The 14,323-nt window shown below is 36.5% G+C and overlaps 1 pseudogene; it reads left to right on the top strand.

The window, feature by feature from the left end:
* Positions 1-14,323, top strand: part of LOC142457752 (B9 domain-containing protein 1 pseudogene) — a 54,971-nt pseudogene that overhangs the window by 39,900 nt on the left and 748 nt on the right.

A 14,323-nucleotide genomic window follows, 5' to 3' on the forward strand; every position in this document is an offset into this window, starting at 1 on the left:
CTCTCCTATACTAATAGAATCTCTAATAAGAATCATTATTTTCAATGACTTAATGTTGCCCATTCCCCTATGTTAATCCTAATTCCTAGAAGTATCTTTTATCATTAAAACAAAATATACTCAAGGCCATCGAGTCGATTCCAACTCATTGTGACCTTATAGGACAGGGCAGAACTAGTCCTGGGAATTTCAAAATATACAAAGTTTTAAATTTTTGTATTTTTTAAAACATCTGTTTCTTTTTCTTAAAGCATGGTTAGCAGTCTTAAATTATTTACAAAACTCAAGGTGAGATTTAAAATTTTAGTGCTCAGTGTATATACATATACACATTTTAGTGCATTTTAAAAACTAATTTAGTTTGCATATAAACACACACACACACACCTATCTGTATCCCAAATGCCCTTAGAAGCAAGGATGGCAGAACTTCATCTCACGTACTTTGGACATGTTATCAGGAAAAACAAGTTCCTGCAAAAGGACACGATGCTTTTTAAAGCAGAGGGGTAGGGTAAAATAAGAAGCCCTTCAATTAAATGAGTTGGCACAGTAGCTGCAACAGTGTGGTCAAACATCATGACTATGAGGATGGCGATGGGTCAGGCAGCGTTTCCTTCTGTTGCACCTGGGGGTTCTGGGAGTCAGATGCAACTGGACAGCATCCAACAAAAGCAATCCATGTCTCTATATTCCTTTCTAATTCAATAAAACTGCTTTCACATATGATTTCTTTCTATTTTTCTTCCAAGTTTGGCAAAGTTTGATTCAATGGTGCCTAAACTTTCCATTTGATGACATTGTTCATGTTCATGAATGAAAAAATCATGGGGGGATTTTTATTAAATACATATAGTATACAGCCTGGCTACATATAAATTTCGAATGAAATTTAATCTGAAAGGCAAGTATGAGGTCTGGAATATATAACACGATCAATAGATTGAGGAAAATTTAATTAATATAAAATATAAAAAAGCAAAAGAAATGCAAATATAATGCTTTTATAATTAGAAATACAATGTCTTGCTGTTAGCTTTTATAAACAATATGCAGATCTGAAAGTGATCTTCAGCCCAAACCTGAAGAATTAGTAGATACTTTAGTTTTAAGCTGAAGTGCTCCCAGATTCTATATTTATGTTTAACCATTTTTTTAAAGTAAGAAGAATATTTAGTTAGAAAAAGAAAAATAGGTTCAGAAAGGAGGGGCATAATGTTTAAAGATGCTGGGAGCAGGGAGAATAATGGTTTATGTTCGAAGAGAAAAAGAAATGTATTGGGATAAAGCCGAATGTAAGGAACAAAAAAATAAGTGATGGGATTTAAGATAGCAAGTGTCATATTCTGGAAGCATGTAAACCTTATAAAGCAAAAGACACAATGAGAATGAACCTTCTCCATGCCATTTAAATAAATACTTTGGCTCATGGGCTAGAAACATTAAAACACAACTCAGAAAACAAAATGAAAAGAAATCCATTGTAAAAAACAATCAGAAGAAAGCTACAGTGTATCTCTTCTGGTTGAGTTGTCTACATAGTTAATAACTATTAGTTTGGATCGGGCATTCTTATTTTAATTTCTACTTTCATTATTTAAGAAGGATTATGATGATTAATTGTCTAATGCCGATTATTAGGTTGATATGGATGATCTCTACAGAAGAGAAAGGAGAATGGTCTTTGTTTCAGAGGATTCACAAAAGTTCCCTGGTCTATAAACATAAAAAGGCAAATCAAGTTGTCAGAAAGTTAGGTCACATGTTTAATCATCTCATCATTGCTTATTATCTGAGTACTTCAATCATATAAATATGCATGTGAGAAAAGTTGATTTGTAGAATAATATTGTGTCATGAGTATATTTTGAACTTTTCTTTTCTGGCATTTTTCAGTAGAACACTTCTGGTGGATCGAAATACACTCAATTTGTGAGATTTCCAAGCCTTGAAGAAAGCAATAAATAAGCTAGTGTTAATTTTAATTGGTGATAAAAGTAGGAGAAATTTGTTTATTTATACCAGCCATGGTGGTATAGTGCATTTTATATTGGGCTGCAAATCATAGGGCAGCAGGTGAAGCCACGAAGGTGTACCACCTTGAAAACCCTAAGGGGTAGGTCTACTCTATCCTGCCATGCCTGCATGAGTCACAGAATTGACTTGCTTTGGCTTGGATTAGTTAGTTTACATAAGTTCTATGATTACTAACTGTATATTTGAGACTTTTGTTTAGATTCTGAAGGGTAAGAGCATCCTTAGTGAGCTTTCCAACATTCTATTTTTTCAACTTTATTTCTTTCCTTCTCAGGTTCCCCCAATTCCTCCTTTCTCTCAGTTTTCACTCATCTCACAATCTAAGAACTTACATGGCACAACAGGTTACACCCCAAATACCAGCTGAAGGGTTTGTTGTTTGAGCCACTCAGAAGGCCCTTGCAGAGCAAGCTTTACAATCTACTTCTATAAGAAAATAATCTACAAAAATGTCCGCTATCAGAAAATAATAGCATCTGGGATCTGAAAGGTTTATCTGCAAACAAGTAGCCATCGAAGTGAGGCATCATCTCAATACACATAGAAGAAGCACACCAGCCTGTGTGACCCAAAGACTGAATGTAGTAAAATTTAAATCTGAAGGAGGGAATCATTTCAGAGCTTAAATTATGAACACCTGGTTTGCAGGCTACAAATGATATGGCAGAAACTCAAAATATATTCACAGGGTCTTTACATGGGCTTAACCTCCCTTCTCACCTGAGTCCAGGGATGTGAACAGTCTTGATATCAGAGAGCATTGTAAACCCAATTATGGCCGATGTAGTTAGATCAAAATTTATCACCCTATCATTTGATCTCCCTTTTGACCCATTTTTAAATTGTTCTAGTTTTTAATATTTTCTGTGTTCTCTGCTTTAATCCATTATCATTATTAAGTTTTTAAAATGTTTTTCTGTATATGAAATCCAGGATAAATAAATCTCTATAGACACCAATTAGATATTGTTTCCTCAGGAGTATGGCTGGGGAGATTGGGGAGCTAAGAATAATGAGTACAAGAATGAAAACATGTTCTAAAATTGATTGTGATGATGACTGTACAACTCTTCTTAAAACGATTAAACTGTTGAATTGTGTGATTTGTGAATGATATGCCAATCAAACTGTTTTTTAAAATTCCATGAAAATAGTTCTACTCTACATAGATGGGACTGCCATTAGTCCCAGGAAACGTGAAGGCAACTGACATCAACACTAAGGCATATCACACCAGCTTGCCATATATTGAGAAATCCTTTTGTTGATGTTAGTCGTGGTGTCACCATGTTGGATCCAAGTCATAGCAACCCTACATACAATAAACCCTATGTGTACCATTGGGGACTTCTCGTCATGACTGTTCTTATGTTTGAATCTACTGTTACAGCAATGTGTCAATCCCTTGCGGAGGGCTTTCCTCTTGCCCATGTCCAAGGAGTGGCCTCTCTGGATACATATCCAAAGTATACTTTAGACATACTATGGAAAACCCTACTATACTTAAATGGGTTACCATTAGTCAGAACCAATTCAAAGGCAACCAAGAGTAACATTTCTACATATCATATCAATTTGTTATACCTGTGTATTGTACACTTAATATACATATGTGCATGTTTCATATCTTACATGAACAGTAATAATTTCTACATCCTTGGGTTACATTTATATCTCATAATTGTATTGTTCCAATCTTTATGCCACTAAATCAAATTCTGTTGTGGTTTGGAATTTCCAGTAGATTTTTCTGGAAATATGGAGTAAAATTTTCCACACAACTAAATCTAAGTGTTAACAGAACTATCTACAAAATATAGGCCTAGGAAAAGCATTGAGAGAAAGATAAACCAGCAAATATCACTGAAGAAAATCAATTCATAGCTTTTGCTTTCCACTGACATGGCCACAATGTACGTCACAACTTCTCCATCCTCTCACTTTTCGTTATCTTTAATACTAGACTGGTTTATATGTTGTCATGCTGAAAGTGTTGCCACTGATTTTTCAAGTATTATCTGAGTCACTGTGGTAGTTACATGAGCTCCTGTCAACTTGAGGGCATTAAGAGTGAATGGTGGAATGTAGTCTGTCAATCAGCCTGATGACATGCCTCCTGTGGGCATGGTTTTCTCCTGAGGATTCTGGGAACTTCCCTCTTTTTCCCTGGAGGTGGGCCACACGCCCTCTCTCTCTATGCTTCACATTCCTATTGACATGCTGCATGGAGTCATGGTGATGGTGGCCAGAGTCCAGGACAGGTTTCCACAGTCACTGGATCCACAAGACTTTACACCCACTGGCCTGTGATCTTCCTGCAGTAGGCATAATTGCATGTGCTGTATGAATCTAAAGAGGATTTGGTGGACCAGTATGGGACAAATGGGCTAATATTGGACTTATGGACTTGATCTGGACTGGGCTGGGATGTTTTCCCATTATACCATTGATCTTTTATATAAAGCTCTCACATACAAATATGAGTGTCTCAAGTCCACCCAGACTAACATAGTCACCCACATGATGGACAAGCTTCAGTGGAGCTTCCAGGGTAGGATGGACTAAGGAAAACGTCCTAGTAGTCTACTCCTAAAATACTGGTGAGTTCAAACCATATGAACATACATGCGGCATATCCGGTATAACACCGGAAGATAAGCACCTTGGACTGGAAAGCACACCAAATATAACAGGTGAAGAGTAACTCCTCAAAGGAGAGTCAACCGTAATGAAATGGGTGGAATAAAGTTTTAGGGGCCTTCATTGGCTGATAGGGCACAATTCAAAATAAAGAGTGTGGAGAAAAAGCTTATTTTATTCATTAATAATCACAATGTGGAATGTACTAAGTATGAAACTAGAAAAATTGGACATCAACAGAAATGAAATGGAATGTGTAAAATTAATATGCTAGATATTTGTGAGTTAAAATGGAATGCTATTTGCCATTTTGAATGACATTCAGATCATTTACTTTGTGGGGTTTAAATGACAAACAGAAGACAAATGGCCTTTCATCTATGATCTAAAAAATATCTCTGTGTCTACTTTGTGACAGGAAAATATCCATATGTCTGCAAAGAACATCAGTAACATGGATTTTACTCAAGTATAACTATCAACCAATTTAAAAATTAAAACTTAAGATGTTTACCAAATTCTGTAGTCTGAAATTGATAAGCCTGCCATGATAGGAACGTGAAAGTTTAAAATAAAGAAGAAGGATGAGTAATTAGAAAATATAATCTCGGGGGGGGGGGGGGCGCAGAAATGATCCCTGAGACCACAAGATAGAATTTTGAGAGATCAACTTATTTATTGCAAAAACCTTTTTTCCCCAGCAACACAAACAGTAATTCATCAATCAAGAAATCAAAGGATATATTGAAATGCACACATATGCTGCAGAAGACCCCTTTTATATGTTAACAAGCAATTGTGTCATTTTAAAGGTTAAAGTATACCTAACACAAGCTATGACATTTTCAATGGCTTTGTAAGATGGTGAAAGTTGAACAATGAATAAAGGAGACTAAGGAATAATTAATTCCTTTGAATTATGATTTAGGCAAAGAATAAAGGCAGTCCCCAAGTTATAAATAAAACATCTTCCAACCCATTCTTTTAAGAACATATAGGTCAGTTAGACTGTAGTGAAAGAGAGATTGACTCCCTCGTTTCATAGTGAGGACAATTTACCTAACATTGAAGCAAGGATTTAAAGATGACAGTGCACCACCCAAAGATGGAGGCGAATTATCTCACATTGTGTGAATGTGTTTCTTCACAGTCCTGACCATATTAAAGTCTCATGGATAGGTTCTTAAGAAACTTCAGAATTTCTCATTCTGTATTTTTGACCAATCATTTTTTTTCTATTATAACCCTGGTGAAGCACCCACGTTGTAAAAATTCGGGTTTGTTACAGTTTGCTTTGTGAGCCATGACAGAACCAGCTTGAAGTCCTATATTAAAGGAACAGTCAGAATTGTTCATGAGTTGGACAGTTATGAACTGTTGACTGCTTGCATACCATGGCATTAGAGTACCAGGAAAAATAACCCTCTGAAAATAAACAGCCGAAAGACTACTCAGAAGAAAGGATAGCAAAACTTCTTTTAGTTTGCACATGTTTACAGAAAGATCAACCCCTAGAGAAGATGATCATGTTGGAAGCAGGCAAGTACAATTGAGGCAGGCCCCCAGTAGGAGGCACTGACAGTGTGGCTGCAACAATGGACGAGACCAGAGGAATGGTTGCAGACGTGGTGCAGCACCCAGCGACGTTCTGCTCCACTTGGCAGTGGGGTCGCTGTGGGTTAGAACAAGACACATGTGCAAACTAAATGAAGTCTGCTACTCACATAGAGATTAGTAATAAAAATGGAAAGTAGGAGGAGGCTTCCAAAAGTTCGTGGAAAATCCCATGATCTTTTAATTCCATTTTTCGTGAACTGAAACAAACCCTCATGCATAAACTCATCATTTGATATCACAAATCATCTCTGCTCTGTTGTGGAAAAATTAAACCACGGACTCATCTTCTCTTTGTTTGTTAAAAACAAAGGACCCAAGGAGAACAAAGGATAGAAATAATAGCTAATATTTATACAAAGAAAGGTTATTTTCATTTAACATCCTGATCACTTGCTCTTCTTGTCAAGTTTATGCCACAGCCCTGTATTTGTGGAGTGTTCTGGAAGATGCAGAAGATGAGCCTAGTGCATACTTGTTCCTGGAACAATCGGCAGATTTGAAGAAGGCATATGATTTTGAGTTTTACAATTCTTTCAACTGGCTCTTTACTAACATTCCACAATAGAAAGATCCATTATTTTGTGATGGGGCGATGTAAAATAATTGAAAAGTGGTTCATTTTTAAATGCCATTTACTGTTGGATGAGTAGTTTACTTCTGAAAATAGCCTGCTATTTCTCACGCACAAATCTTCCTCCTGGCAACTCGATGTTCTGCTGGAATTGCTGGAAGAAACTGGTTCTGAATTTGTTAATGACCATGAGTAAAATGTAGCTTTGGGTTTACGACCTTTTAGATTTTCTTGTGATTATACCTAAGTACTTTCTTTCAAATGAAAATTGCAATTTTTATTTCTCAGAGGAGACCATCCTGGAATACAAACCAAGTGAGAGCAGTGGGGTGTAAAAATGAATTTTGTGACATTTTTGGCCTAATAATTCAACATGATTATCAATTTCCTCTTGAATTCTCTTAAAATTTTTAGCCTAACCTAATAAATTAATAAGCCTCTGGATATTTTACAAATCTTTCTGAGATGAATACTAAAGAAACAATAGTACTTATCCTCCTAGAAGCTTCACTGATGGTACTTAACTGAAAATATCTAGTATCCCATAAAATGCATTAACCTGCATCTCAAAACTGAAAATAAATATTTGGTTCTACACTAGTCTATTTTATAATTCTCATGCATCCTCATTTTGAATTTACTCTGTAAGTGAGAATGGGGAATCCCTTGGATATTTGGTATATAAAGGAATTTTCAGAAATCACAATTCAAATAAATACACTTAATATGCATTTAAATGGGGTTTTGATACTATGCTTTTTTGTAAATATATTGTGAATGGTACTAGGAAGGGAATAATGCAACAATTAATCATGGTCACTGATTAAAAAACCAATTGCTTTGACATGTACACAAGGATTTGATCCAATTTGGGGGCATCACTCTGCATGAGATAACAAATTTTTTTGTTTTGTTTTTAATTCAAGACCTATGAAGTAAATGTGCAGCATGTTTTCTTAAAAAATAGTATCAATAAGTGCAATGTGAATCCATTTTAATACTCTTTTGAAATATATAAAATTTCTGGCATTTGACTGGTTTTATTCAATTACTATATATATATATATATATATATATATATATATATATATTCAAGCCAAAATACAATGCAAACATTAGCTTCTATAGATTCTGAAGAAGTATTGTAGTAATATTTAATATTACTTATTTGCTTATATTTAAAATGTATTCTTATGACATTGATGGTTAGTAACTTATTTTTAAGGCAAATGAAGCAAGCCTTGATTGATTTCAATGTTTCAAACCAAAATGTAACCATGTCCTGTTTACCAACTAGTTTTTGCAACTATGACTTTTCAATAAATTCCAAAATTTACTAGAAAGGAATGGTGAAATTGAAAATTTGAGTAATTTAATGGGATTTTAAAGAATGTTGAATTTAATAATATACTATTTTGTTTTATAGCACCTTGATTATTTGTCAGTATTATCAGAAAACCTCAGCAAATGCTGTATGTTTATTTCAAAGTATTTTATTTACTAATTACACTGACTTTTTATCCATTTATCATTGTGTTACTCTCTTCTTCAGTTTTAAGTTGATCAACCATGTTTTGGTTTTGAAGGTAGAGTAGCTAAAGCAAATAGAAGAAATGAACAATCAAAGAGCTGAACAGAGAAGGCAACGTACTATCATTAAATTTGCAAAGATCTGCTTCATTTGAGATGAGTAGGAAATGACTCAATGGCGTCTAAGAACAATGGTGAACAAATGGTCCAGACCAGAAAACAGATCCTATTCTGTGTCATTCCTATCAATGCTTTGTCTATCACTTAATAATAACCAGCAACTGATGTGGAGTAAAAGATTCATGAGTTTTCAAAAAACTGAAATAAACTTAAAGTAGTGTTAATGTTATTTTTATAAAGCACTGTCAAGTAGGTAAGGACACATATCAACCTTTTGTGTAATAGAATGAAACACTCCCTGGTCCTGAGTCAGCATCACTCTCTGCTGTGTGTAAGCCCATTGGTGCAGCCAATGTGTCCACCCACCTTGCTGAGAGTCTTTCATATTTTGCTGACCTTCCATTTACCAAGAATGACTTCCTCTCAAGAAATGGGCACATTCTGATAGCATGCAAAGTATGTGAATCAACCTCTTGTCATATGTGCATCAAAGGAGAATTCTGGTTGGACTACCAAATCATGCTTGGTCATTCTTCTAGTAGCCCATGACGTACAGTGAGCCTTTTTGTAATGAACATCTGATTTATGGATTATTCTTTGCCTTTTTATACAAGGCTTAAAAACTGCTTTTGTCATGGGTGGTAAGGTGAGGCATTTTAAAATTTGGATGGTTTATCATGGGGCCAAGATCAGAACCTTTGAGGGTCCCAGTCCTAAACTGAGAGGCTTTCTGGAGGCATCATGACTCATTTCCAGATCTTAATGTGTGGAATTGGATATTTGGTCGTCCTCTACAAAGGAACACACAGGAAAATAACACAGTGCCCTGCCATGGCTGAATGGGGCATTGCCATCTTTGAATGCTTGGTTTAAAGTGATAGAAATTGGGACTCACTTGGAAAAGATTTAATCAACACTGTTAACAAAGTCTTCATCAAAACAGGCGCCATTGCTTCAAATGCAGCTTTATTCCAAAGCTTCATTGGAAAGGCGTGGAGCCCTTTCTTGTACTAAAGTTAGGCTAAATAAGAATTGTCTGCATTTTTTCTGCTTGGCCTACATATTTTTATGGACAATGGAACAGATCTTATTTATAGCCCAGGGACTGCCTGTATTTAACACTCTTTGCCAACACCTTAATTTGAAGGTATCAACTCTTCTTTGGTCTTCTGAGTCATTGCCCAGCTTTCCAAAACATAGTAGGCAGCTGAAAGTGCCCTGGCTTGTGTCAGATGCATGCTAGTCCTCAGAGTGACGTCTTTGCTTTTGAAAAGGAGGCCTTTTGCAGACTCCACAATGTCACGTTTGCTTTAATTTCTTGACTAGTGTTTTCCTGAACATGGACTGTGGGTGCCAGCACAATGAAATCCTTGATAACTTCAATTGTTTTCTTCATCACAAATTCGCTGATGCGTCATGTTTGGGGGTGTTTGCATTCTTTACACGGAAGACTAATTCATACTGAAGTCAGGAGCCTGTGTTCCTTACCAGGAAATGGTTCCAGACTTCTTTGTCAGCAAGCAAGATTATGCCCTGTCTGTCTTGCAGGTTGTGAATGAGTCTTCCCTCAATGTTGATGTTGTGACCCCCTTTCTGTATTATATCAGGAGTGTTTGCACAGGATAAAGATTGAGTAACTACTGTGAAATGATGCAACCCTGATACACACCTGAAGTTTAAAAATGTTGAAGTTAACAAAGTAAATGAATCCTTACTCTAGTTGTAAAAACTACAAGCTTTTCCTTCAAAGCGATTTAAAACTTAATTGGATGCATGTGGAAACAAATATTTTATGCATCTGTACCATTAAATGATCCTGCATCTCTGTTATTTAAGTGTCCTGAGGAACCTTATCATGGAGTAATGAGCCTGAACTAATTCCATAAACAAGATAAATGATCTCCTTGAGCCTGCATTACAGATAACCACCTCAATTAAAATTAAGAGCTCATGTACATTATACCTGTAATTCCTACCTGAAAAGGATATATAATTCTAAGCAGCAAAACTCAGTGAAATCAAGTTGATTCCAACTCGCATCAATCCTACAGGACAAAGTAGAACTCCCTTAGTGGGCTTCAAGGACCGGAAATCTTTAAGGAAGAGACTGCCACTGCCCCCTCTCATAGAATGGCTTAGGGATTCAACCTCTGACCTTTGGGTTAAAACTGAACACTGAACTATGGTGCCCCAGAGCCCTTTTTCTAACCAGATGGTGCAATCCATGCAGTATATTTATGAGACTCGGTGACATTCTTTTCAGTTACTTTATTGAACATGGCTTTCTTTTATCATTAAGTAACACAACTTTATTTTCCACACAATGGCACACAGGGTCGTGGACACAGGTGTCCACCTTCTCTCATGCAAGTATTCATGCACGCTGACTAATGGCTAAAATAAAACCAAACCCACTGAGTAGATATCAACTCATATTGACCCTGCACAGTAAGGCTCCTGAGGCTGTAAATCTCCTCAAGAGCAGATAATCCCATCTCTCCTGTTCAGGAGGGATGAGTTTAAATTGCCAACCCTTCAGAGAACAGTGTGAAGCATCCTGACACTTCCATCAACGCTCAGATGTTTATGAATAAATGACCCTGAAGACAACATCGTCCAGACACTACAATTGAAAATCTAGCAAGTTTCAGAGGCTCAGAAAAGTTAAGGACTGGGAAAACAAAGTTTTCTGGTGGATGGCTCGGGCCTCATTACAACTGTAAAATTTTCAGTTCTAGGATCTGAAGAAAAGTACTGTTTGGATTAAGTTCTGTATATGTACATTTTAAAATTGCATTTTATTTATATTTGGTGATTTTAATAAGGTATATTGGATTCAAAAAGAAATGCTACAAAAATTTGCTACATTTTTGAGTATATATTTTCTAATTAGATGTAAGAGTTTTTTCTGAGGTAAAAGTGCCTGTCTATAGTAAAATGTAATCTACTTTTGTGACTCATATCAAACCCTTAATATGTCTGGATTCACTGAATTTCTGCTTATTTATTTTTGTTTCCTAATCATTAAATACCTTGGATAAAGAGCTTTCTATTAAATTATCAGTCTTTCTGAAATGTTACAAAGTTCTTCTGGAATCTCTCATACACTTTTGATTTTTCCCCTCCAATTTTAATCCCCAAACATGTCACATCACATAGTCTTATTAGCATATATGTAAACAGCATCCTAAATACACTCCAGCACAGGTGTGATTTAACATGTCATTTCAATTTCACTCAGATCTCTTGTCCCCCAAGTGCTGTCACGAAGCCAGTTTTCACCACATTAAATTAACAGGAATAGGCTAGGAGTAATAACAGTGTGTGCCATATATATTTCATTATTTATTGACAAATTATAGGCTAGATTGGAGTTTTTCTGAAAGCATTATAGTGTTATTTTTTTCTACCTCATCAAACTTTCTCACTGCCATTGAGTCGATAATGATTCATCGTGACCCTATAGCCTGGGGTAGAGCTGCCTTGTCTTTCTCCTGCAGAGCCGCGTGTAGTTTGGAACTGCTAATCTTTCACATCACAGCCCACCCAAAACCCACTTCACCTCCCTTTTTTTATTCTACAGAGAGTAAAATATCTAATAGCTGAATGCTAAAAATGTACCATGCTCTGCCCTTAATGTTCTGAGAATTTTATCAAATACTCACACATACACACAAAACTAGTTATGTTATTACCATATGAGGAAGCAGAAGTCCATTTTATTTAAACCATAGACAAGTATGCAATCTAACAAGCAATACACTAGAATGGGAAGAGAGATTGTTAACAGTAAATTGAATTTCCTGATGATACCAGAAATAACTGCTACAAAGCACTTTAATTCACCCATTTAGATGAAGATTTATCATGAAGTCTGACAAAGACTTAACCAGAGTTAGAATCAATAGGTTGGTATAAGTTAGACCCTATTGTCAAGAAACTAATATCTTATGGCCCATATGTAAGGGAATGTCTAATTGTCTATAAATGGACTTTGGTCTCCACTCCGTTTGCCCCCCCCCCCGCCCCACTGCCCCATTCACATTGGTATGATTTTTGTTTTGGGTCTTTGATGCCTAATACCCGATCCCATTGATGCCTGTTAATCACACTGGCTGGTGTGCTTCTTCCAGGGCATAGTATAGCATAGACCAAATATACAACTTTTCTCTATTTCTTTAATGCTTTCTCACCCCTCCCCCACTATCATGACCTAAATTCTACCTTAAAAATCAGACTAGACCAGAACATGTACACTGCTACAAATAAGAGCCTGCAACACAGGGAATCCAGGATAGATAAACCCATCAGGACCAATAATGAGAATAGAGATACAAGGAAGGGAAGGGGAAGGTAGGCGGAGAAAGGGGAATTGATCACAAGGATCAACATATACCCCACCCCTCAGGGAGACAAATAACAGAAAAGTGGGTGAAGAGAGACAGTGGGCAGTGTAAGACAAGAAAATAATAATTCATAATTTATCAAGGGTTTTTGAGGGAGGGAGGGTGAGGGAGAGAGCGAAAAAAAAAAATGAGGAGCTGATATCAACGGCTCAAGTAGAAAGCAAATGCTTTGAAAATGATGATGGCAACATGTGTACAAATGTGCTTGACACAATGGATGGATATATGGATTGTGATAAGAGCTGTAAGAGCCCCCAATAAAATTATTTAGTAGGGAAAAAAAAGAAACTAGTACCTCTGCCTTTAAGTGGAGAGTGAATGTGGTCAATGACTATAATCCTCACCATCTCAGGAGTTGATATGCAAGCAGTTTCTGACTTAACAGCAGTCTGTTCCAATGGTTCTCGTAGGCAGATCTAATGTTTAAGTGCAATATCTCATTTTCACGTATTTATTTAACTTTCAGTATTATTGCCTTTGTTAGCAGTATCTTTTAAGATCATAAGTCTTTGAGTGTGGAAGGAAGCATGGCAATAAAGTTACAGATATATTTTAATATACACAGACATAAGTGCAAACATACATAAAAATGCATAAACAATGAAAATGAACTCTGATAATACAGAAAATAGGTCGGACGTTGGCATTTTGACAATTGTTATTATGGCTCCATTTGTGGAATGCTCTAGATCGTCTGGAGGATCCCCGAGAAGAAGCATGGCGTTTCCTTTCAGAAAACCAGTGCTTTCTGCTTGCTTCACTCTATTGCCCAGCCCCATCTTACTACGTGTTGAGTGGATATTAACGAAACAATCCGTGTTTCGGATCCTTATTTTCCAGCTACCGAAGAGCTTGGTTCAAGTTAGAAACTCTCCTGCTAATTTTGCCACTCCCGGTGATTGGACAACCTCCCGATTTTCTCTTCCTCGTTCTTTCTTTCTTAGCTCCGTTTTCCTCCTCAAACTGCAGGAAGCTTGGACCTGTCAGCCCCCTCTCCTGGTCTCTGCGCTGCCGAGCTGTTCTGCAAAGGCAATATTATTTTCTAAATATGATATTCACGCCCTTTGCATAACTCTTCCGCCAATCTCTTCAATAACTTTTTCTAATAAAATGCATGATCGTGTTTACATAACTCAGTATTTTTTTCTATATTGTCTGCATCTATTTTCTCACAACTTCCTCAAGAAAGAAACACTGTGACAGATTCAGTAGTGGTTGTAAGTGTAAGTCATAGTTTACCTGTATATAAACCAAAGAGTAGAAAGAACAAATCACGGAGCCTCCTGGGAAAGATAGACGTACTTATCGCTCACAACACGCTTTGAGGAAGCAGATGGGGAAGAACGTTCACTGGAATCTAGTCTTCGTCCACCAAATAGAAGTTACCCTGGACTGGGCACAA

Source organism: Tenrec ecaudatus, chromosome 10 (assembly GCF_050624435.1).
Source record: "Tenrec ecaudatus isolate mTenEca1 chromosome 10, mTenEca1.hap1, whole genome shotgun sequence".
NCBI classification, from domain to species: Eukaryota; Metazoa; Chordata; class Mammalia; order Afrosoricida; family Tenrecidae; genus Tenrec; species Tenrec ecaudatus.